General features: G+C 37.6%; 1 long non-coding RNA gene and 1 other non-coding gene across 2 annotated transcripts in view; both read right to left on the reverse strand.

Annotated features, from left to right (window-relative positions):
- The window catches only part of LOC125110071 (uncharacterized), a 295,338-nt gene that overhangs the window by 137,552 nt on the left and 131,733 nt on the right, over window positions 1-26,053 (reverse strand). The gene's annotated exons all lie outside the window — the stretch shown is intronic.
- On the reverse strand, window positions 7,244-7,390 carry LOC125110114 (U4 spliceosomal RNA). Its single transcript, XR_007130447.1, has one exon. It is a non-coding gene; the product is annotated as a U4 spliceosomal RNA (small nuclear RNA).

Consider the following 26,053-nt stretch of genomic DNA (forward strand, 5'->3'; position numbering starts at 1 on the left):
AATAATTACGGGAATGAGTGGGGATTTTAAGACTAAAGACAAAAGGAACTATACATAAGCACTGCAGTCTTGTTAACAAACTTGTTTCTCATAGGAGAAGAGTTTACCAATTCTGAAATTACTATACATGTATACTAGGATTGAAAATATTTAAATAAATGTCTGAATGGTGGGAATTACTGGTGGAGTAGAAGGTTACAGATACATAAAGGAGGAAGACTAGAAAAAATCATTTAGTACTGGATTATGATGGGGTACACTGATATGAATTCACATTTAGTTTTACACAGATACAGGTGGCTAAATAAAGAAACAATTATAGATATGTGTTTGGATTAGTAGACAGACATAGCTTTCCAAGTTCTGTTTGCTGAGAAGGCCTGGAAGCAATTACTACATTCCAGTAGTAATGAGCATACCCAGAGTCCATATCTTGGTTATTAATACCATTCTCCCTTAAAGGAACCAGGGTTTGTTGGAGAAATGGTTAACTCAAAAGCAGGAGCAGGGAATACACAAGATGAGCTTGGATCATATTGTGGTACTGAAAAATAAGAAAGTACTCAAGAAAAAATATCCAATGGGGCATTTCCAAGGGATACAAGAACCAACTGAAAGAGCTCCCAATGGTTAAAGTTGAAGCAACTGGGCAAAAATATAAATAACATAGTATTGGATTATAATCCAAAGTACAAAATAAATATTCATAAGTCAATTCTGATATACATATTTGAATGAATAAGTTAATTAATGAGGGGGAATTTATATAGATACTTCTTTTCTCTCTTAAGAGAGTGGAACATAACTCTGACTCCTCCCCTATCCCTTATGTGTGGGCTAAATATAATGATTTCCTTCCAAATAGTTCAGTATGGAAAGGGGGGGGGGAGATGAATAACTTTATAGTATGGAAACCTGAGAAACAGGTTTCCCAGCTTGTGAAAAAGTTTAACATCAATAATTGATAGCATGTGCCCTTTGATATGATGTGATAAAAATGGGACTTTACTTCTGTAGTTTTCCTCCCTGAAACTCATAAACCCTGTCTAACCATTAGAAAAATATCAGACAGACATAAATCAAGGGATAGTCTACAAAATAAATGACAACTACTACTCAAGGTCATCAAAAAAGTCAAAGAAAAGTCTGAGAAACTGACACAGTTTCTGTGACAGGGTAGGGGAGACATGACAACTAAATACAATGTGGTACTCTGGATGAGATTCTGGAACAGAAAAATATTAGTTAAAAACTAAATAAATCTGAAAAAAAATGGACTTTAATTAGTAATAATGTATCAGTATTGGTTGTGACATTCATTGTGACAAATGTACCATACTAATATAAAATCTTTTTTCTTTTTTTAAGAGAAATAATGAGAGAGAGTGTGCACGGGGTTGGGGTTAGAGGGAGAAAGAGAAAGAGAATCTTAAGCAGGCTCCATGCCCAGCACAGAGGCTGATGTGGGGCTCAATCTCACAACCCTGAGATCATGACTTGAGCTGAAATCAAGAGTTGGATGCTTAACAGATTGAGTCACCTAGGCGCTCAATAGTAATATAAAGTCTTAACAACAGAATGGTCGAGTTTCATTCTTATATACATAGCTGTCCGATTTTTCCAGCACCATTTATTGAGGCGATTGTCTTTTTTCCACCGTATATTTTTTTCCTTCTTTGTTGAAGATTAGTTGACCATAGAGTTATGGGTACATATCTGGGCTCTCTACTCTGTTCCACTGGTCTATGTGTCTTTTTTTTTTTTTTTGCCAGTACCATGCTGTCTTGGTGATCACAGCTTTGTGGTAAAGCTTGAAATCAGGCAACGTGATGCCCCCAGTTTTGTTTTTCTTTTTCAACATTTCCTTAGCAATTCAGGGTCTCTTCTTGTTCCATACAAATTTTAGAATTGCTTGTTCCAGCTCTTTGAAAAACTCGAAATGGATAAAAGACCTCAATGTGAGGCAGGAATCTATCAAAATCCTAGAGGAGAACATATGCAGTAACCTCTTTGACACTGGCCACAGCAACTTCTTTCAAGACATGTCCCCAAAGGCAAAGGAAACAAAAGCAAAAATGAACTTTTGGGACTTCATCAAGATCAAAATTTCTGCACAGCAAAGGAAACAGTCAAGAGCACAAAGAGGCAACCCATGGAATGGGAGAAGATATTCACCAATAACACAATAGACAAAGGGCTGATATCTACAATCTATAAAGAACTCCTCAAACTCAACGCACACAAAACAAATAATCATGTCAAAAAATGTGCAGAAGACATGAACAGACACTTCTCCAATGAAGACATACAAATGGCTCATAGACATATGGAAAAATATTCATCATCATTAGCAATCAGGGAGTTTCAAATCAAAACCACATTGAGATACCACCTTACACCAGTCAGAATGGCCAAAATCAATAAGACAGTAAACAGCAAGTTTTGGAGAGGATGTGGAGAAAAGGGGAACCCTCTTATACTGTTGGTGGGAATGCAAGTTGGTGCAGCCATTTTGGAAAACAGTGTGGAGATTCCTTAAGAAATTAAAAATAGAGCTACCCTATGACCCTGCAATTGCACTACTGGGTATTTATTCTGAAGATACAGATGTAGTGAAAAGAAGGGCCATCTGTACACCAATGTTCATAGCAGCAATGGCCACAGTTGCTAAACTGTGGAAAGAGCCAAGATGCCCTTCAACAGACGAATGGATAAGGAAAATATGGCCCATATATACAACGGAGTATTATGCCTCCATCAGAAAGGATGAATACCCAACTTTTGTATCAACGTGGACAGGACTGGAAGAGATTTTGCTGAGTGAAATAAGTCAAGCAGAGAGAGTCAATTATCATACAGTTTCACTTACTTATGGAGCATAAGGAATAACATGGAGGGCATTGGGAGAAGGAGAGGAGAAGTGAGTTGGGGGAAACTGGAGGGAGAGACAAACCATGAGAGACTGTGGACTCTGAGAAACTGAGCGTTTTGGCAGCGAGTGGTGTGGGGGTTAGGTGAGTCTGGTAGTGGGTATTAAGGAGGGCACATATTGCACGGAGCACTGGATGTGGTGCATAAACAATGAATCTTGGAACACTGAAAAATAAAAATTAAAAAATAAATCTTAACAACAGAGGAAACTGGGTGCTGGGTACATAGGAACTGTTACACAATCTTTGCAAATTTTCTGCAAATCTAAAACTATCCTAAAATAGAAAGCTTATTTTAAAAACAAATAAACAAAAAAGAAGGGTGTGAGTATGAGTATAACCTGAATTTAGCCCATAAGTAAGGTTTCAAAAGTGACTGTGATAATAAAACCACAAAGGCAAAGGAAAATGAAAAATATCAAGACAGAATCATCTACAGAATTGTGAAATGACTGTGATTACTTTGGTTTTACAACTGCAGGGGCATACAGTAAGTTTGGAGACTACCTTTCATATATGTGAAATGTGTATGTGGGGCATCCCTTTTGTTTGTTTGTTTGTTTTTTTTAACCATCATTGCCCTGTTTCTAGGCTTTTTTACTCAATGTATTCTAAAATTACCTTTCCATTCCTATCTCCTGATCATTTAAATAAGCCTGTCTTCTAGGCAAACTGGTCTCCTCACCACCTGCTAAGTATCAGAAGGCTCTTATGTTCAAAGTTGTTCCCCTCACCTAAATGCACTCTCCTCTTGCAGGTGTAACCATCCATCCTGAAGTTCTAACCATCTCAACACAAGTTCTTTGGCTTTCCTTGATTTTCTCAGCTGAAAGAGACTCCATCCTCTCCTAATCTACAACGTTGCTCTGTACTTCTCATGTCAATCATATAACTTTGTATTACAGTATTTTATACATCTTCCCTATTGGTTATTAAATACTTTGAGAATGGGGTCCTGATTGGTGCATCTCTGCATTCCCATGGCTCCCTTCATACATTTATAGAAGGTTGAAATAATGAATTTTATAAATGTTGGACAGTCATTTTCTTTTTTTTTTTTTTAAGATTTTATTTATTTATTTGACAGAGAGAAATCACAAGTAGGCAGAGAGGCAGGCAGAGAGAGAGGAGGAAGCAGGCTCCCTGCTGAGCAGAAAGCCCGATGTGGGGCTTGAACCCAGGACCTGGGATCATGACCTGAGCCGAAGGCAGCGGCTTAACCCACTGAGCCACCCAGGCGCCCCTGGACAGTCATTTTCAATTAAGGGAAAAACTTGAAACCAAGATCAATTGGATTAAATTAAAAATAAAATTTTAATTATTCATAACAGAAGTCATTTGATGGAAAGGGACTGCTACATTTCCCCTACATCTGTTATTATTGTGGTTTCTCCATTTGTGGTCGATAAAGCACTGAGTCAATGCATGTTGGATAATACCTCCTGTGTGTGAGCCATTATTACAATAATTAATAACAATGGCAGCTCAGTTGATAGGAACTTGGCAATGTGTATATCCTTATCTTCAGAGTTACAAATGGTTTAGAATTTGGCTTTTTGTGAAGCCATTTAATAGGAAAGTGTGTGTTTAGAATCTGTTCTTAGCTCAAAGACTGACCCTTATCTCTTAAGTCCTTAATGAGAAAGCACCTGACAAATTGACTGGCACACTCCACTCCTCCAAGTAATTTCCCTTCCTGCCAAATGAGTCTCTTGCAGTCTCCATTTCTAACTTAGAAAGTGTTGAATGATGAACAGTCTGAAGCCAATGTCTGAAGCTTCAGAAAGCACTCTTCAAAAGGTTATTTCACAAAGTAAAATTAACTTATTGAAAAGGTGGAAAATCAATCAATCTTTTTCTTCCCATTGTGCCAATTAACTACTTGATGAGTTTTACTTGGCTAAACTGACTGATGAGTTTAGTACTCCATAGCTGCCCCAAAAGGAACTTTCTTAATGATTGTCATAGAGTTCTTTTATTTATTGGAGTACAGTTCCATACAGCAGCACTGCAAATAAAAATCAAATGTATTATCAATCTTCACAATTATTGTTTGAGTCTACTCATAAAGTTTCTTACCTAGAGTTTATTACTAATTTATTTGTTTGATAAATATTCAATAAATACCTAAAGTGGGTAGGATTTATATTGTGACCAAAATGCAAAAGAAAATATCTGGCCTTATTTTGTTGAAAATAAATGCAAAAACTTTTAAGTGAAAAGAATTAATCAAAATGGGACTGGAAGGACTATAATCACTGATTCCACTATCCTTATCAAGAGAAATAATTACTAGTTTATTATACCACAAAAACTTTTCTATTGTGTGAGATTGTAATCTCAAAACAATGTGGAAATTTCAAAGATATTACACAACTTTTAAATCATGTGTTCAAGAATATTAGTTATGAGATGGGATTGGGAGGGAGACAAACCATAAGTGACTCTTAATCTCACAAAACAAACTGAGGGTTGATGGGAGGGAGGGGGGTTGGGAGGGGGGTGTGGTTATGGACATTGGAGAGGGTATGTGCTATGGTGAGTGCTGTGAAGTGTGTAAAGCTGGCGATTCACAGACCTGTACCCCTGGGGATAAAAATATATGTTTATAAAAAATAAAATAAAAAAAAAAGAATATTAGTTATGGAAAATGCTAAATATATAAGTTTAAAGAGTTAAGAATTTAGTGGGAAATCAAGAATGGATAATGTAAGATGGCACAACTCTTTTCAAAAGCAGGATTGAAAAGAATGTGAGATTATGAGGACAGTATCTAAATGAGATCTCAGAGTAAAGGGAACTTAAAAAAAAAGATGCATAGGATCAGCCTGATTATTTTAAAAAGCTGAGGAAGAGTGCCAGGAGGGAAGAAGAGACTGAGGATCAGGAGAAAGGAGTAACTGATCAGAGTGCAAAGTATCAAGAGCAACATACAAGTTGTTCAAGAATAAAATAATGAGGGGCGCCTGGGTGGCTCAGTGGGTTAAGCCGCTGCCTTCGGCTCAGGTCATGATCTCAGAGTCCTGGGATCGAGCCCCGCATCTGGCTCTCTGCTCAGCAGGGAGCCTGCTTCCTCCTCTCTCTCTGCCTCTCTCTCTGCCTGCCTCTCTGCCTGCTTGTGATCTCTCTCTGTCAAATAAATAAATAAAATCTTTAAAAAAAAAGAATAAAATAATGATTCTTCAGCCTTGAGACTGGAAGGAAGAGGGAACTAGGGTGGATACATAGATACTCTTAGAACTTAAGTGCTTGATGAAAAGGTGATGATTTGCAAAAGGGGTCAGCAAAATGAGAGGGGCAGATAACTAAAGATCAAAAAATACACTGGTGAGCAGGACTGGAAGGCCCACACATTCTAGGGGCACTTAGATGGATGGTGGTTCTATGATATTCTTCTGCTGTGCACAACAGTTTGGGTATAATAATGGTAATAGTAACCTACTGTGATAAGCACTTTAGTTAGATTGGTTCATTTAGTCTTCATAAATAGCCTCTGAAAAGTACAATTATTATTTCAATGAAAACGAAGGCTTTTGAGGCCAGGAAATTTGCCTGTATTCACATACTATTATTTACTTGAACCCGGGCAGTCTGACTTAGAGATTGAGCTTCTGCAGGGCTATTTAGGTTTGGAAGTACATCGTTTTAAATCAGAGACTTGGAATATTAAAGCCCAAACACAGCAAGAAGTTACAATAAGGCAAGGGGACTAAACGTTCATGGCATAATAATGCCATCCAGGCTGAATAAGGAAGTAAGGCCAGGAAGAAAGACCACTAGAAGAAACTTATGGTCTCTGAGCCTGGCAAGAAGTTGTGAAGGAGATGGAAGCATGACAGCTCTATAGGAAGAGAAGATTATGGACAGAGATCAGGATTCTGGAGGTTTCTGAGGTGGTATATTTTTGAGTGATGATATGGTTCAAGTTGTGGGCATTGGTATGAGTAGCTGGAGGGGCAGGTGCAGAGAGAAAATGAAGGACTCAGGAGGATATGAGGGCTTAAAGAATTATGGCAGATTCCTATTTATATAGAACTACGTTAAGAGATATTTATTTCTAAATGACAGTTTTCACTGAGCAGACCTCTCCAACCCTGCTATAAGGCAGAGTTCCAGGATTTTAGGAAGTAGCAGTGGGCGAAACAGAAGTTGCTTTCCTCATGAAGTTTACATTCAGACATCCATATATCAGCTAGTGATAAATGCTTCAGAAAAAATATTATGCAGGTAAGAATAGATACTGTCAGGGCAAGGGGCATAACTGTTATAAAGGGTGATGAGGAACCAGTGAGGGTCATTATGGCCAAAAGGACTGAGTCATCATTTTCAGAAATAGGGAGGAGTGTGTGGGAGGTGTACAGTTTTGTTAGGTCCGAGAATTAGGAGTTATATTTTTGAATTAGCAATAACGGTGCCTCAGATAAAACTCACTGGCTATGATACTGCCACTGTGCAAAGCTGGAGTTATATTTTTGACCAACTAATTCTGAGATGTTCGCCAGGCATCCAAGAGGACTACTGAATATTAAGTAAAGATTGGATATCAGATTCTGGATTTCACAGAGACATTTGGAAATGCGGGCTAGAGATATAAATTTGGCAGGTGTAAAGATGGTGCATAAAGCTATGGAAATGAAGGTGATCACTAAGGAAGAGAGGGTAGATAGAGACATACAATATTCAGATGACTATATGTAGGGACATTACTAAAAGATTGGGATGTACAAAGAATCCAGCCAGAAACTGAGAAAAAGAGACCAGGGGAGAAAGGAGGAAAACCAAAAATATGGTATCATGGAAACCATGTGAAAAATGTGTTTCAAGATGGAAGGATGTTCACTTGAATCAAATACTGGTCAGGAGTTTAAAAAAAAAGAGAGAGAGAGAGAGAGAAGACTGAGAGTTGACCACTGGATGGGGAGGCAATTAGTGGCTGGGACAGAGCTGCCTGGTTGGTGACGGTTTAATAGAGGAGGGAGGAAAGGAAATAGGGTGAGCATCAACACATTTTTGTAGGTTTTTCTATTGAGTAGAGCAGAGAAATATAATGACACTTGAGGAAAGACGTAGGATCAAAGGAATTTTTTTTTTTTTAATATTTAAGGTGGAAAAAGCTTCAGCGTGTGTAGGTTGATGAAAGCTGCAGCACTGCTGAGGCCGAAGTGTGAGGCGATGAGATCTCAGCACAGGTCGAGGGTTGCTCCTGGAGCACGAACGATCCATTCACGGTTGCAACTCTAAAGCTGTTAAGAGGCTAGGATGCTAGCTAGCTAGCGGAATGGTGGCAGAGATACTATTTATTTGGGATCTGCGTACATGGAACACTGCTGAACAGTGTAAATTCCAGTGAGTAATGGTTAATGACATCGAACACGGAGGCTATTCAGGGAATTATCCCTTTGCTCTCAAGGAGAACATGACTGAATAGCTGAATGAGCAGTGTTAATAAACTATGACAATTAAAAATCTTCCTGGTATCCCATGAAATGGATATTTAGTGTGACTTTCCCTTCCAGAAGTGAGATTCTTTATTGAAAACTACAGTCTGTGTAATGGGAGTTATTACCTACTCCCAATCCCCATCTCTTCTAACTGAAGAAAAAAAAATCTGCTTTTCACCCATATTGGTGTTCTAATAATATTTCAGGGCTGTTTAAGACTTCTCCCTTATAGCTCACCTCTGTAAATAGGACCATTTTTGCAAACGGAGGGAAACTGTATATTCTTTCACCTTTTTATTTTCAGAAAATAAGGTATGTAAGAGTGAAAAGAAATCTGAAATGGGAATCAAGACACTATGTTTCTTGCCCTGGTTCTGCCACTAACTTACTCAGAATTGGTTTCTTTTCTGGAAGATAAAGTATTTGGTCTGGAGGATCCATAAAGTCCCCTTTTGAATCCAAGTAATGAAATCATAATAACAATCTAAATAATTCAGAAATTCACAGCTAATGCCCTTTATTTTTATATGCCCATAATATTCTATATCAAGATAAGTCACATTTATATTGTTGAGAGGTTAACAATCACCCATGCATTAATATCTTACAGGGTTATTGTGAAGATTAAAAGAGAAAATGTAAAAGAAATTCACAAACTGTAAAGTGAAATACGGTCAGTCATTAATAACACGTAGGCACTGAAATAGTACATCCAGATTCAGCTTCTACTATGTGGCTTTTAGGACACTGAATAAAGTCAGTACGCAAGGAATGTAAATGCGGAAGAAGGAGATTTTACTCGAATAAGGTGTACAATTGCTTTTTTAACTTCCTGTTGTTGTTGAAAAATAGCCTTACACTATTACAGGAATAAAAGGACTTTAAGACCTGGGGAAAGGCAATGAGACAAGCACAAGGGATGGATGTATTGGTATTAATTTACCATCAAACAGTATGTCTGCAAAACAAAAACTAAGTAAATTGAAAATTTTAATTAATTAATGTGATAGTTTAAAGTTTCAAGGTTAAATCCACAATCTAAAAATTATAATCTATTACCATAATTATACCCTTACTTCCTTCCTTTTTGCATAGTTCTCATTTTTTCTGTTTGTACACATTCCTTTATTCATTCACAGGAAGAAATTTAATAATAAGCATATATCTGACACTCATTTTTTCTTGTAAAAAGAATTGCACCTTCCTCCTAGATAAACTGTTGGGAAGGATATGCTATAACACCAATAATAACAATGATAATCCATTTTAGGTTTGCATAGCATTTAATTTTTTTCAGGGCAGCTTCACAATTATCTCACTTTATTCTAGCAATGCCCTTTATTAGCTTTATGAGCAGGCAAGTTACTCAACTTCCCTGTGCCATGGTTTCCTTATCTGTAAAATGGGGATAATAGCAATACTTTTCTCAATGAGTTGTGTGAAGATTCAATGAGTTAATTTATGTAAAATATTTTGTAATTATGCTGTCATAGTAAACATGTTGCCATATATCATAATAATTATATAATTATTATTACTCCTATCAGTGGTTTGGAGATTATATCAGGTCCTACTGCCACTTTGTGGTAGACCCAATGATTCATCAGGTATCATAAACTCAAATGTCTAGAGGTGTCTGACAGTAATATAAATGGATACATCATGGTAGGGTCAATTGTGGCACACTGAATAGCCCACACTCCTAAAACAAGCAGATCCTACTCAGTCCCAGGCAATGTTGCCATACAGGAATACAGTCCTGGTGTTGCCACACTGTCTAACTTCTCAAGAAAGTAGAAATTAAGATCTTTATTTAAATCCCTGACTTAAAAAAAGGTTGGTAAATTATTTGATTTTTGGTAAAGCACAGATGGATCACATACACACAAGTTTGTGGATGGCCTTGTACCATGACCAGCAGCTTCCTTATGGGCTCTCATTACTGTAGCATGCATTATAATCTTGATACAATCCTAATGGACTATAACAATTAGGGAATCATGGTTATTTGGAAGTTCAAAACACCATTAAAAACAGATACGTGAGCTTCTCAATGGGCATTAATAATGAATGGACCGGAAAATCTAACATAATAGATGAAGCTCAAAGAGGCACTGTGTAGGGGCACCTGGGTGGCTCAGTGGGTAAGGGCCTCTGCCTTCGGCTCAGGTCATGGTCTCAGGGTCCTGGGATCGAGCCCTGCATCGGGCTCTCGCTCAGCGGGGAGTCTGCTTCCTCCTCTCTCTCTGCCTGCCTCTCTGCCTACTTGTGATCTCTGTCTGCCAAAAAAAAAAAAAAAAAAGGCACTGTGTATACCATGGATATGATCCCTACAGAGCACCTCGATCTACAAGGATGCAGACTGTAGATTACCCGGTCTCTGGGGAGAAAAGATGGACAGCAGGATAGGAAGTGCAGCAGAGCTGGCAGGGGAGGGTGGAGGAAACCCCTAACAAAATGAAAAAAAAAAAAAAAAAAAAAGCACATAGGTCTTCCAGACACCAATGTCCATGCTTTTCCATGGTGTCAAGCTGCTCCTAAATTAAATTAACAATTGCACAGAATCTACAGAACAATCTACAGAATATTCGCTGAGCCCTGCTTGGGGATTCCAATATAGTATTTATTGGCACTTGAAATTCAGGTAATGATTACTGATACTCTGCTTGTATTTAGGGAGGTAGATGTTGAAGGTACCATTTTAGAGCCAGGTAAGTGTTGTTCTCTGACCCTATCAACAGGAAAAAAAGCTTGTTAGTATTGCAGACAAGTACCTCACCTTTGATGTGATTCAATTTTATAGAACCTACTATTCTTTATGACTTTTTAAAAAACATTTTAAATCACTTAAGTCCCAGTTCTTTGATGATTCCTTTATCACAAAGGGAGACTCTTAGATAATTGAAAAGGGATGAGTCATAATGAGTTTTCACTGATGCATGTTGCCTCTCTTCACTAATTCCACTGATATCCTATAGGGAACGTAAAGAGCCTCTCATCTCACTGATTGGTGGCATGAAAAGGGCTATGTCTGACACATAGAGCTTGACTCTGTCCTTTCTGAGCTTGCCTAGGGACAGAAAGGAGAAGGCCTTTGTTCTTTGACCCTCCAGTCCCACAAAAGCTCTAATCCAGTCAATTTTATTCCTGGTGGACTGGAGAATACCCAGATGCCATGCTCCATTATTATCCTTCCAGACATTTGTTCCACATTTGCATCTGCTCTCAGTTGCTATTCCCGTGGGACAGTTAGAAGACTTAGATAAACATGGTGTAATTTCACATTTACTGCAGAAAGCAGTCTCTTTGTTCTTGAAATATTAGCTATTCCACCATCAGTTCACCTGATATTTAATCATAAGACAGTGTTACATTTCAGTCCCACAGGCAATTGAAAAATGAGTGTTTAAAAATATTGCAAACAACACAGGGATCTTTTTTCCCCTTAGTTTTGCATCCTCAAAGTCTAGAGCTCCTGATGACTATAAAGTACTCAATAAATGTTTACTGAACCAAATAAAAATTGTAAGGAATTGTCATTCCAGGAATGTTTGTATATATTTATGGGTTTTAAAGACATGCTTATATTTACATAACGAATTTGGGGGATGATTACAGCACTCTTGAATTAATATCCATTGATATAGAATAGAGAATTCTGGTGACTATAACCGTCTGGAAATACAACCAGAATTCTGCATGTAATTGAACTAAGGCTTCTACACAATAAGAAGGGAAAGAAACTGTCACAAATCCTATGCACAGTACAGGAAAAATATAGGAGAGCTTGGTCTTTAGTTTCTTTCTTCATCTTCGATGCTTCTCTGTCAAGAGATTTGTTCTGTTATGAAATAAGTGGTACTAGTGACAGAATAGCAAGGGTAGCACTATGCTTAGCCATGTTGGAGCCCGAGATGAGAGGAAAAATCAGTAATATTGATCTTGAATTTTTGAATACTTTGATAACTTTTGCTCACCATGAATTTTATTAATTAATTTCAAGTTTTAAAAAGATTTTTTATTAAAATATTTATCTGGGGGTGCCCAGGTGGTTCAGTCTTTTAAGTGCCTGACCCTTGATTTTGGCTCAGGTCATGATCTTGGGGTCATGAGACAGACACCCACTTCGGGCTCTATGGTGAGTGTGGAGCTTGCTTAGGATTCTCTCTATCCCTCTGTATCTGCCTCTCCGCACCGTGCCCCCAACCTCTCGCTCTTTAAAGAAAGAAAAGAAAAGATCTGGATTACTGAGGTTTCTGAATCCCTCTCAAATTTCACTCAGTGAGTCCTTCACTTGCCTTACCCTAGTCCCAGGCCAGGAAATAACAATAGAAATGGTATTTTCTGGCTGGTATAAAAAAACAAACAAAAAAACCCCACTTCACATCTTTTTTTTTTTTTTTTAAGATTTTTATCTATTTATTTAACAGAGAGAGATCACAAGCAGGCAGAGAGGCAGGCAGAGAGAGAGGAAGGGAAGCAGGCTCCCTGCTGAGCAGAGAGCCCGATGTGGAGCTCGATCCCAGGACCCCGGGATCATGACCTGAGCCGAAGGCAGAGGCATAACCCACTGAGCCACCCAGGTGCCCCCCACTTCACATCTTAATATGATGCTGAGTCATTAAAGAATAAACATAAAAAAAATTCAATCTTTTATTTTTAGTAAGGGAGGAAATTTTGTGGTATTTGTGGTATTTTAGAAAGATTTCTATCAAATAGATATAAAATTATAAGTGGCCTATTAGTTAGAATTGCTTTCAGCTGTAAGTAATGGCATATTCGACTTACAGAGGCTTAACATTATAAATCTGTTTTTTTCTTTTTTTTTTTTTTTCCCATATAACAAGTGGTTTGGAGGCAGACAAATGGGGAATTCCTTTTCTTAGTCTTCTAATACTTGTTGCCTCATGGTTGTATAATAACATCAATTCTAGCAATTGCATGCTTTTCCATAAATGCATTAAGAAGGGGAAATAACCTCACTACAAGTATATATCCTCTTTTATCAGGGTGTTCATGCCTTCCCAGAGGCCACACCAACATATCTTGGTTCATGCTCCCTTTCCAAATGATGAGTCACCCTATCTCCCTCCTGTGGACACTGGGAAAGCCAGACTATCACATGGATCTAGTCACATTCCTGCCCTCAACAAAAGGATCTTAAGCCAGAAGGTAACAGAGACTGATTTACGAGCTAAGAATGCCTATGATAGTTAGCGTCTATAGAATTTGTGTAAATGATGTTTTAACTACCTGAAGGTAAACATGAGCTGTTGTATTTATAAACTCATCTTCAAGAATGATATTCTTGAAGTTGTTTTCTTGAGACTGTGGTTTTTATTACTTTTTACTTAGAAATTAGCTCCTAAGGCCCTAACATTTGTATTGATAAATCTTAAAATGTGAGTGACAACAAATATGTCTGTGTACCGATCTGCCAGAAAAAAAAATAAGTGGATGGGATGTTTTAGTAACTCTGTTTAAATATTGATTTCTGTGAGTTTGATTTTATTTTGTTAGATATAGTTGTGCCTTAGGCAATAAGCTCGCATTATCCATCAGCATTTGGGGTTAAAATATCATTCACCTTCCTTTTCAACTAAACTGAAACACAGTTGAGGCTGGCTTCTTTGGACCATTATATGATAGTGTTTTTAAGGAAACTACTTGCAATCAGAAAACAATAGAGGTACAATATATTTAGCTACACATTGTAAGTTACACTTTCACAGTTTGTTATCTAGTTCACAGAAGTTTTTTTTACCTTTTAAATATTAAATACCTCCAAATGCTTTTAACAGTTTAATTATATGGTGCTCAGCTGTTTAATTCTGTGGATGAATGTTCCCAAAGTTCATCAAATAGTATAGTATTTCTTTTCACTTTTCTAGTATAAGTCACAGCGGTGTGATCACCAGAGGTTCATCAATGGCTAGCTGGGCTTCAGGAAGGTCTGACAGGTTTAGGGGGTGAAGGGTTCAAGTTCAGGGAGCAAAGCAATTTCTATAGACTTGATGAGGTGCAGTTCAGAGATTTTCCTGACAGGAAGTATGTCATACTAAAATAGTCACAAGTCCTGGTAGTTAACAGAATGGATTTTTGTTTCCTTTGTTGGTTTCTTTCCACAGTTTGGTGACCGTGGCCATTGCTGCTATAAACATTGGGGTACAGATGGCCCTTCTTTTCACTACATCTGTATCTTTGGGGTAAATACCCAGTAGTGCAATTGCCGAGTCATATGGAAGCTCTATTTTTAATTTCTTGAGGAATCTTTATTTTATTTTAGGATCAGTTTTGTACCCTGAGAGCATTATGATTGAGTGATCTGTGTTGTAATAGAAAAAGCTTGTGCTTTTTTTTTTTTTTTTTTTTTCTTTGTTAGCCGAATGACTCTGCTAGTATTTGTGTATAATGACCTTGGGTTAGTCACTCCATCCTTGGGGACTTGTTTTACTTATTCACAAAATTGGTGCCTTTTTTTTTAAGTTTAAAGAATAATTCCTTTCTTCAAATCTATTCTTATAGAGAAACCTCATATATTTGGACAGATGAAAGCAGAGTTACTCTGCTTGAAGTTAGGTGATGGGTCATCCTTGAACCTGCCCCACTGAGTCCTTCTTAGATTCTGTCTTAGTCTTTGAGATTTGGCCACAAAATCGTTAGGCTTCAGGGAGTGCCCTTAAACACTCCTGAGGGAGAGAAGAGAAAGAAAGCTGTGTGTAAGATCTTAAGGGATAAATCTGAACTCATTTTTGTTACTTTCCTGCCTTTGCTTCTTTTTAATTTGGGGGTTTCCTTAGAAGTCCTAGGAAACCGCTTTCATGCTCTACTTTATAATTGCTTTAATTAACCTGTTTGTGAATATATAATTATCTTTATTCTAATTATTTTGTATCTGCATGTGACATCCACTTACTTTTATTGACATGTAGTTACAACATCCGCATCAGCAATTTTCTTATTTTAATAATTAACCTTCTTATTGTGCAGAGAGCAAACACATACAGTCAGTGATTCTGTCACAAAGCAGCCATCCGTGGAACCACCAGAGTCCAGGAAATGGAACATTGCCAAAATTCCAGAAATGAAACTTCCCCCACTGAATGCCCCCATTATTGTCCACTCCCTTTGCTATTCTGGCCCAGCGTTGGTGATGGGGCCACACTCTTCCCATTTCTGACATTTCACCAGTCCTTGCTGGTACCCCTATTACCGGGAGCACCTCTTTTCAATTAAGCTGCTTCTCTATGTGTGTGTGTGTGTGTGTTCTGTTTCCTGGAAGGAATCTGAATGACACAAAACCCCTGGAGAATTTTAACAGAAGTGGTGTTAGCAGTCTCAGTGGAAAGCTTCTCAACATGTCATGATTAAATACGATGCTTGCTGAAGGTGTTTTTTAGTAGACATGACTTATCAGATTTAGGATGTTCCTTTCTATATCTAATTTGCTATATACAAATGGATAGTGAATTCTGTCAAACCATTTTTCTAAAACTATTGAGACAATCATGTGATTTCTCTTCTTGATTCTGCAGATGTATGAACTACATTAATTGCAATCTGAATGTTGAGTTCTGTTGAGTTCCTAAAATAAAGCAGTTTGGTCTGGTATGTTATTTCCTTTTCAAAATATTACTAAATTTGGTTTATATAGATCTTGTTTAGGATTTTTCCTATTTTGAGTGAAATTTATCTATGTTTCACTTCACTTCACGTATGCAGTTGAAGCTCCAACTTAATACCCTGGAAACAAACTTACATAGGTTTTGATGGATAGTATATTTGGAACTATCATTCAGTTCAAAATATTTTATTACAAATTTTAATGGTGATAGTTTTTATGGACCCAATGGGTTATTTGGAACTATATTTCTTAATTTCAAAATATAATTAATTCTAGTTATCTTTTTATTATTAATTTCTAGCTAAATGTCATTGTTATCAAAGAACATATATTACATGACTTTAACTTTTGATATTTGTTGATACTTATTAGCCAGAATATGATTAATTTTTGTAAATGTTCTGTGTATTTTTAAAAAAATGTTTGTTCTGCAGTTGTTGGGTAAATTGTTCTCCATATATTCTATAGGTAAAATTGATCAATTGTGTTAGGCAAATATTCTACCTCCTTACTGAATTTTTGTCTGCTTGTTCCATGAATTACTGAGAGAGATATGTTAAAAATCTTCCAATATGATTTTGGAATTGTGTATTTCTTCTTTCACCCCTGTGAAGATTTTGCTTTAAAGATTTAAAGCTACTTTATTCAGAGCAAAAAAATTTAGTGTTTTTGTATCTTCCTGGTAAAGTATATGTTTTATCTGTATGATGTGCACTTCCTTCTCCCTAGTGATGCTTTTTTACTTAAAACTCATTTTGATATTAATGTAATGACCCCAGCCTTTTTTTGGTTAGTGTTTTCATGACCTTCTTCCATTTTTTGCTCCTTAAGTTTACTACATACTTGTTGCTTTGTGAACAATATATAAGGTTATTTTATTTTATTTTATTTTTTTAAGATTTTTATTTATTCATTTGACAGACAGAGATCACAAGTAGGCAAAGAGGCAGGCAGAGAGAGAGGAAGGGAAGCAGGCTCCCCGCTGAGCAGAGAGCCCGATGTGGGGCTCGATCCCAGGACCCTGGGATCATGACCTGAGCCAAAGGCAGAGGCTTTAACCCACTGAGCCACCCAAGTGCCCCTATAAGGTTATTTTAAAATGCAATCTGACAACATATGTCTTTGAATTGGAACATTAAGTTCATTTGTTTTAATGTAATTACTGACGTATTTTGATTGAAATTTGCAATCTTAGGGCTCTAGGTTCTTTTTTCTCTCCTTTATTATTATTTTTTCTCCTATATGCTCAAAGGATGTACATTCTTTTACCATCTTCTCAGTGCTTACCTGGAGATTAGAGCATTCATTCTTAATTTGTCAATGGCTAATATTAATTGGCATTTTTACCTAGACAGTGCCTGATCTTCTAATCTACATGCTATTGTTTTCCTCTGTTTTATTTTATTGTGTATTTCAATTCCAAAGCAATATAAAGATTGATTTATTCAGTCAATATTAATTTATTTTTTCCTGGAAACTTGTTATTTCAATGCTTCCTTTTCCTTTCTCCATCTCTCATCTTCCATCTGTGATCATTATCTTTCTGCCTATAAAATATCCTTAGTATGTATTTTAGTGTGGATCTGATGGCAATAAATTCACTGATCTCTCATTCTTGTCTGAAAACCTGTTTACAATTACCTTATTATTTGAATGGTGTTTTGACTTGGAATAGAATTTTCATTACCTCAAGTTTTTCCTTAGCATTTTGTTCTATGTCTTCTGTTGAGGCGTCAGTGGTTACTTTAATTGTTGCTCTTCAAAAGATATTCTCTCTCTCTGTTCTAACAGTTTTAACAGTTTATTTTCTTGGTATTCAGTAATCTTCATATGTTATACCTCTGGGTACTTTGATTCCGTTTTGCTATTTTATTCTATTTATCCTTCTTGAAGCTCTCCAAGTTTTCTTGATTCTTTGGCCTGATGGTTTTCACTTGTTGTGGAAAAATTACAGCTACGATCCCTTCACTGTTTCTTCTGTCCCATTCTGTCTTTTCTGTCTCTCCGAATATATGTCTATTATATCCTATGACCATATAGTACATGTCTATTTCTTTCTCTTGTTTTTTAGGCACTCTGTTCTCTGGTTTTCCTTGGAAGCATTTTTTTTTTTTTTTCCTGATTTATCTTCTAGGTTACCAACCATCTCTTCAGCTATGTCTAATCTGCCGTTAAATCCATCCATTCATTTCTTATTTTTGGTTATTTTTCAGTTCTAGAACTTTTATTTGGTGCTCTTTCAATAGTTGTTAATGTTAGGTTAAAATTTTTTACCCTAGTCTTTTATTTCTTGAACAAAGTACAGTTTTTTTTAAAAGTGTGTATGATGATTTGAGGATATTGAACCCTTCCTTATGAGTCTTCTGATGTCTCTTGTTTCTGTTGTTTTTGTTCCTGTTGTTTTGTTTTCTCACCCTCGTATGCTCTGTTGTTTATGATTCTATGCCAGACATTATATTCAGAATTGTTTGTAGAAAAAAATGTGTGACCTAAGAGGATGTTATCTCCTAGAGAAGGATGTATAGTATAGATGTATAGTTTGCTTCTGCCTGGGGGTACTGCCAATTTAGAAACACTGAAATCCAACTTTATAGATAAAAATGACTTCCAACTGAGCTATAATCCCCGTGAAGACCTGAATACTTCCTCCTTCCAGTTCACTCTTACTTTTAGTTGTTACCCTTTTGTGATTCCAACCCAAAGGAAGGAGGAGTAATAGAGGCCTCTCTTAGTGGGTTATGGCTTCTAATCTCCATCTCTTTAGCCATATAACATGGCCCAAAGCACTTCTTGCCTTCTTAGCCATCCTCTCTGAAACCAATAAATGTTTCTAAAGAAAAGAAGTTTAAAAAGCTGGGCTCCCCTTCTTGAAAGCAGCTCACCCATATCAAGCCCTCATAGTTCACTATCTCATTAGCTCTCTGATGTCTACGTTTTTCAATTATTCCAAGAGGGAATGTTGGTTTGAATTACCTAGTCTGCTATAACCAGATGTTGCTGTCTCAATGAATATGTATATATACTTTTTTTCCCCAGGTAATTTGTTTTATGGGTTATTCCTGGAGTGTCATAGTCCCTTTACTCTTACTCCCAGGAAGATGTGAAATACTAGGCATACACCATTACCAAGAATCATATTTAAAAGTTTTATTCACATACAAAAAACTTGGCTGTGGCACATGAATTCTACAGGCTACCTTAGATACTAGAGAGAGCCTGGAAATCTGAGATTTTATGTAAAGTCTACTTACCTTTCCTTGAAATGATTATGTAAGCCCTCCTATACTGGCATGTCAAACTGTGAGGTACAACTTGCTTCTGTTTCTGGGTTGCCCATCTTCCCAAATTTCCAAAATCCATTTAAGCACCAACTTCTGCTCCCTTTGGTAGTAAAACTGAATATACTTTCAGAGCACAGCTATTTTAGGGCTAGTTCCTATATATCATAAGTCTCAGCATAGGAATATCCACTGATACCTATCCCCGCTAACCTTCTTGCTCTTCCTTCTCCTGTCATTGGCTCTAATCCCCCACTGGCTTGTGGAATTCTTGATCCATTTTTTTTCTCCCCCCATTCCAGGAATCCATAGGTAACATAGTAGTCAGCGCTTGCTCACCCTAGTTTTGAAGGAATCACCAATATTCTATTTAATTTTTTTTAAGATTTTATTAATTTATTTGAGAGATATAGAGAGAGAGACCAGGAGTGTGGGGGACCGAGGCAAAGGGCAGAGGGAGAGGTATAAACAGACTCCTGCTGTGCAGGGAGCCCACTGTGGGGCTCCATAACAGGACCCTGGGGTCATGACCTGAGCTGAAGGCAGAAGCTTAACTGACTGAGCCACCCAGGCACTCTATTATTCTATTTAATTTTATCAAGATTGTTCCTTGTTCCTCTCTCCTCTGTGAATTTTACTTTACCTGAGGAAGATGTTTCTGGCTCCCAGTATCACGTTTTTTTTTGTTTCCTGGCCAGTTTTCTGAGATGCTTGCTTCCAAAATTTCTCCAACACCCACTTTTTACAAAATCAAGCAAAACAACACAAAAAACAAACAAAACTAATACAAAATGTGGCCAATTCTCCTTATTTCCTGTCCCTGTGTTTTTAGTAACCAATGCCAGAGTATGGTCTGTATAATTTCACCTGGGAGATTCCATCCATGCTTTTAACATAAATTATCACTATTTGCAAATGATTAACATTTATAGTTCCAGCTTAGACCTCTCCTCTGAACTCAAGACCTATATATTCAATTACTCCTTGACATATCCTTTACGTATTTGAAGGTACTTTAAAACTCCGTATATCTGAAACCAAAATAATGATCTTTTCCCAAACCTGACTCTTTTCTAGTCGTTCATATTTAAATAAATATCACTGCCCATTTCCTTTTTAAAATGTGTATCTGAAGTTTTCAAAATTAATAGACTTAATTTCATAGAACAGTTTTTGGTTTAAAGAAAAACTGAGTAGAAAGTACAGAAAGTTCCCATAGTCTTCCTCTCTTCCTGCCCTTAGTTTATCTGATTCTTTTTTTTTTTTTTAAAGATTTTATTTATTTATTTGACAGAGATCAGAAGTAGGCAGAGAGGCAGGCAGAGAGAGAGGGGAAAGCAGGCTCCCCGCAGAGCAGAGAGCCCGATGAGGGGCTCCATCCCAGGACCCTGAGATCATGACCTGAGCCGAAGGCAGAGGCTTAACCCACTGAGCCACCCAGGTGCCCCAGTTTATCCTATTCTTAATTTTTGCATTGATGTGGTGTATTTGTTACAAGTGATGAACTAATATTGATATTATTAATGAAATTACATTGGTTACATTAAGTTTCACACCTTGTATTGTATAGTTCCATGGATTTTTGCCCAATAGAGAACATAATGTATCCACAATTACAATATTATATAGGTTACCTTCACTGCTCTGAAAATCCCCTCTGCTCCACCTACTCACTCCCTTTACTACATCCCCCTCCCTCTCTCCTGCAACCACTGATCTGATCTTTTTACTGTTTCCATAGTTTGACCTTTTCCAGAATGTCATATATTTGGAATGATACGGCATATTAGCTTCTTTCACTTAGCAAAATGCATTTAAGATTTCTCCATGTCTTTTTTCTAGCTTGAGAGGTTTAGTTTTTAATGTTAAATAATATTCCAGTATATGGATGTACCACAATTTGTTTAGTCATTCACTTATTGAAGGATAACTTGATTGCTTCCAATTTTTGGTAATTATGAAAATGCTATCATTAATGTGCAAGTTTTTGTGTGGCCATAATTCTTCAACTCATTTGGACAAATACCTATGAGCATAATTACTGGATCATATGTTAGGCTAAGTTTAGCTTTGTAAGAAACTGCCAGACTGAGTTCCAAAGTGGCTATGTCATTTTACATTCCCACCAGCAATGAATGAGAGGTGCTGTTGCTTCTGATTCCTTCCAGCATTTGGTGGTGTCAGTGTTTTAGATTTTAGCCATTCTAAAAAGGATGGAGTAGTATCTCATTGCTGACATCCATCTAGTTTTACAAGGCAGAATCCTTAGCTGTCTTTGACACCTTTCTCTTCCTTAGCTTGTATCACCAGTTTTTTTCTGCAGATTTTCCTTTTACATATCTTTCCATTTTATCTACTCTCCATCTTCATAGCTGCTACCCTAGTCCAATCCGTCATTACTTCTAAACCACCTCAAGGCTCACTTGCCTCCTAAATGATGCAACCACAGCATTCTTTTCAAAAAGCAAATCTAGGGGCACCTGGGTGGCTCAGTGGGTTGAAGCCTCTGCCTTTGGCTCAGGTCATGATTCCAGGGTCCTGGGATAGAGCCCCGCATCAGGCTCTCTGCTCAGCAGGGAGCCTGCTTCCTCCAATCTCTCTCTGCCTGCCTCTCTGCCTATCTGTCTGTCAAATAAATAAATAATATCTTAAAAAAAAAAAAGCAAATCTAGTCATGTAACATCACCCCCAAAACTTTCTGAAAACTTCCCAATAGATTTGCATTGTGCTTAAGATAAAACCAAATTTTTGTCATGACCTACAATGTTCTGCATGGCTGTCTTCTACTTCTTAAGTCTCATTTGGAACCATGCCCCTACACTCTGCACTAACCCCACTAGTCCTACTGAAAACCTTGAAAGCACTGTCTATGACATTCTATTCTGCTAATTATGATCTTCATCCCCACTGCACTCCATTTTACCCAACTCCCTTTGCCTAGTTTATTCTTACTAATCCTTCCACTCTCAGGACAATTATCACATCTTAGGAAAAGTTCCCCTGAGCTTACCACAGAGATGAGTTTTCCTTTTATCCTTGCACAAAACCATATACCATATGTGAAAGTTGTAATGTTACATTTGTTTTTATGATTATTTGATTGCTATCTGTCTTTCCCACTAGATTCTAAATTTGAGGAGAGGTTTACACATTTGCTTGCTTATTTATTTAGTTACTCATTTATTTTAAATCATACATTGTCAGCAACTAATACACTGTGTGGCATCAAGTAGATGCCCATTAAAAAATGTGTTAAATAAATGCTTTGTCCTAGCTGATAATGAGATTTATTAGTCAGATAGTAAAATTTAGGAGCCTGAGAGCTAAAGAGTCAGAAATCTAACTGGCAATTAGATATAAGGCAAAGGAAAAAGAGGGAAGAAAAAGGAACTATCATTTTTGATACACAATGCTTTCTTTTTCTTCTCACACTTATGGAACATTTAGGGGATAACAGCTACTTAGGGAAATTTTGGGTAACTGAAAAATGATGGCAGTGTTTTTTTTTGTTTTGTTTTGTTTTTTGTTTAATATCTTCACTTAAAAAAAATGAAACTGCTGGTTTTATTTCCCTTATACATCCAGGAGTTTTTCTTTTCAGTTTTTCTATTTGGATGAAATACCAAATCTGTGGACTGTCCATATGCAATGCTCCCTTAATCATAATGCCTCTCTACTTGTATTTTCCCCAAGATAAAGAACACAAGTGTATGAATGCTATGGCCCAACAGGTTACAAGGACATAATAGAAAACAGCCTGTTGTCATCCTTACCAGTCCATTCCCAGATGTCTCTTCCACACAGTAAGGTTATTTGCATGTGCTGAGAATTGGCTAAACCTCTGACCACGTTGTGCTTTTAGAATGTTTCTCATTTCGGGGTGCCTGGGTGGCTCAGTTGGTTAAGCAACTGCCTTCGGCTCAGGTCATGATCCTGGAGTCCCAGGATCGAGTCCCACATCAGGCTCCCTGCTCAGCAGGGAGTCTGCTTCTCCCGCTGACCTCTCTCCTCTCATGCTCTCTCTCTCATTCTCTCTCTCTCTCTCTCTCTCAAATAAATAAATAAAATCTTAAAAAAAAAAAAAAAGAATATTTCTCATTTAAAAAAAAAGGATCTGCCAGGGCGCCTGGGTGGCTCAGTGGGTTAAAGCCTCTGCCTTTGGCTCAGGTCATGATCCCAGGGTCCTGGGATCAAGCCCCACATTGGGCTCTCTGCTCAGCAGGGAGCCTGCTTCCGCCCACCCCCTGCCTTCCTCTGCCTACCTGTGATCTCTGTCAAATAAATAAAATCCTAAAAAAAAAAAAAAAAAGGATCTGCCATTTCCTCTGAGATTTGCAAAGTAGCCCAGTGAGGTCTCTGAACCTTGAGGAAGCTTGTGAATTATTAATTAAGGCAATGGGAAAGAAGTGTGCTTGGGAGTCTTCTTTTTTTCCAGGAGTCATCATAATGCCTTTGGATGTGCAGAGGTGGAGTCACAGTGAGGTCTTCCACTCAGGATGGCTTAGCCTGAGGCTGTGCATTCAAACTTCAAAGCTTATTTCTTGGCTAGAAATGGGTGGGGATAAACTAGAGTGCAGAGAACGATTGACAAAGGCTTTGGAGAGACACTGTTTATTTCAGCGGAGGCTGGCATTCATTCATTCAGCTCTCCATTTATCCATTCACTTCAAAATTTCCAAAATAATTTTGGGTGCCAGATATGTGCAAAGCATGGGACTAGCCATGTGGACATACAAATGATTTATTTAGCTTACAAGTTATAAAGGACCTACACGTGCAGTGGGCTACATATTGTCTAAGAAAGAAGACCTCATGCACTGGGGTCAGGTAACATGGGGCTCCACACTCCATCCTACTTATTTCTTATTTTCTGTTTTTCACTTGGCTGCTGATTTTCCAAATTTACTGAGAGGAGTTCCGAGAGGGAAGTCTGGGCCTGTGGGAAGGGGGCTATCATGAGGCAACAACTCAGCAGGCAGGCCTCCCATCTTTCACTCCCCAACCTTTGACTGAGGTGCTTTCATTTTACCTGTTGTGCTCCTTTGTTTGATTCCACTGGAAGGAGTCAGTGACTGATCCACTTGAAAATTATGATTCTAGGATTAGCCATCTTTTCTGCTCACTGGATTGTCTGTATCCCTTAACTGTACATACTTTGCAACTGTTTGCTCACTGTTTCTCTTTCTTTCTTCCAACTTGGTAAGCTCTTTCCATTTTCTCTGTTTACCATACATCTGCCCATGGGAGATCCCCCTTCCAAGGCTCAGTTCCATGGAAGCTTTCTTAATAACTCTCACCTGAGTCTCTAATTGTTTTCTTTTAATCATCAAAACGTTGAGCACAAGGCTAGGATCCCATTGTGTCCTTAGTGGATATGTGTTGGCTGAATGAGCACGTAAAAGGACAAAATAGAAAAGAAACCATGATTTTATCTGAAGGACAACCCCTGTGAGTTCAGCTAGAGGATGCATTCTGAATTTCATTTTTTAATCTGACATCTGGAAAGTTTGTACAATTTCATTTTTTACTCAGAAGAATAGGAAGAATAGGAGAATGAGTACAGGAAAAGCTAAATAGTTTTCTTCAATGGAAAGCAATCTAAGAGCTTTGCCATATTCAGGACTCCTGAGCTATGTGTTTAGCTTTAAAGAAAGACCTTAATTCCCTACCCTGGCCTGTCTGGCAAATATTAGAACTCTTCTTAGAATTTTACAATTTCTAAGGAAAGGTTGCCTTTTGTTACAATCTAGTTTCTTCTATTTCAACAACTCAATGTTTATTGTGTATCTACTCTGAGGAGTAGGCAAGAAATGAAATTGAAAGGGGCATGGTTTTGCATCTGGCAACTCACAATTTAGTGGAGAGACCATGGCAAAGAGAGGAAACACTGCAGCCTACCATAAGAATTAGAGTGGAAGGATAAAGTGCAATGATAAATAGAGGAGGGAGAGATTCATTTTGTCTGAAGGGAATCCCTAGCAGACCTGATAGACCCAAGTACTGCCTGAAGACTGTGCAGAAACTCAGTAGGGGGAAATGAGGTCAGAGTATTGAAGGCTCTAGGAACATCACAGAAAAGGTACAGCCAGGAAACTGTAGGAAATGTTTGTGATGCAGAGAATCACATGTGTGACCACAGCACCAGTTACAATGGGAGAGGCATATGAGAGGTAACATGGAAAATCAGCTATAGCCAGTTTGTAAAGGATATTTGATTTTATGTGCAGTTGAGGGACATTAAATGCTTTCAGAAGGAGAATGATTCATTTGATCAGGCTTGGGTTTGGAGCTAACTTTGGTGACAAGATAGAACAAAGCACTCAGGAAACCACTGGAATGCTTCTGACAAGCCTAATGATGACTGGACCCAGAATAACGGCAAGGAGACTAGACTGAAGGACTAAGGGTGAGAGATACCTCAGGAACCAACTCAAAGGATCTGATACCACTTGGAGGGGACAGAGAAAGAAAATACTTTAATACAAAGATAAAGTTCTTTAAGATGTTGCCAAAGTTTTGAGCTTGAGATACTGGGATAGGGTGATTCTACTTACTGAGATACAAAATATAACAGATAGAGGAAGTGTGGGGTAGAGAGGAATAACTAGTGGAAGAAGATGTATTTAGTGGTACAAATACTAAATTTCAAACACTTATAATTTTTCTAAGAAATGATGTCTCATAGGTGATTAAAGGTGTGTGGTCCCAATCAGGAATAGGGAACATATTTGGGAATCATTACTATAATGGTAATTAAGTTGTGGAGAGAGAAAGGCAAAG

Source organism: Lutra lutra, chromosome 9 (assembly GCF_902655055.1).
Source record: "Lutra lutra chromosome 9, mLutLut1.2, whole genome shotgun sequence".
NCBI lineage: Eukaryota > Metazoa > Chordata > Mammalia > Carnivora > Mustelidae > Lutra > Lutra lutra.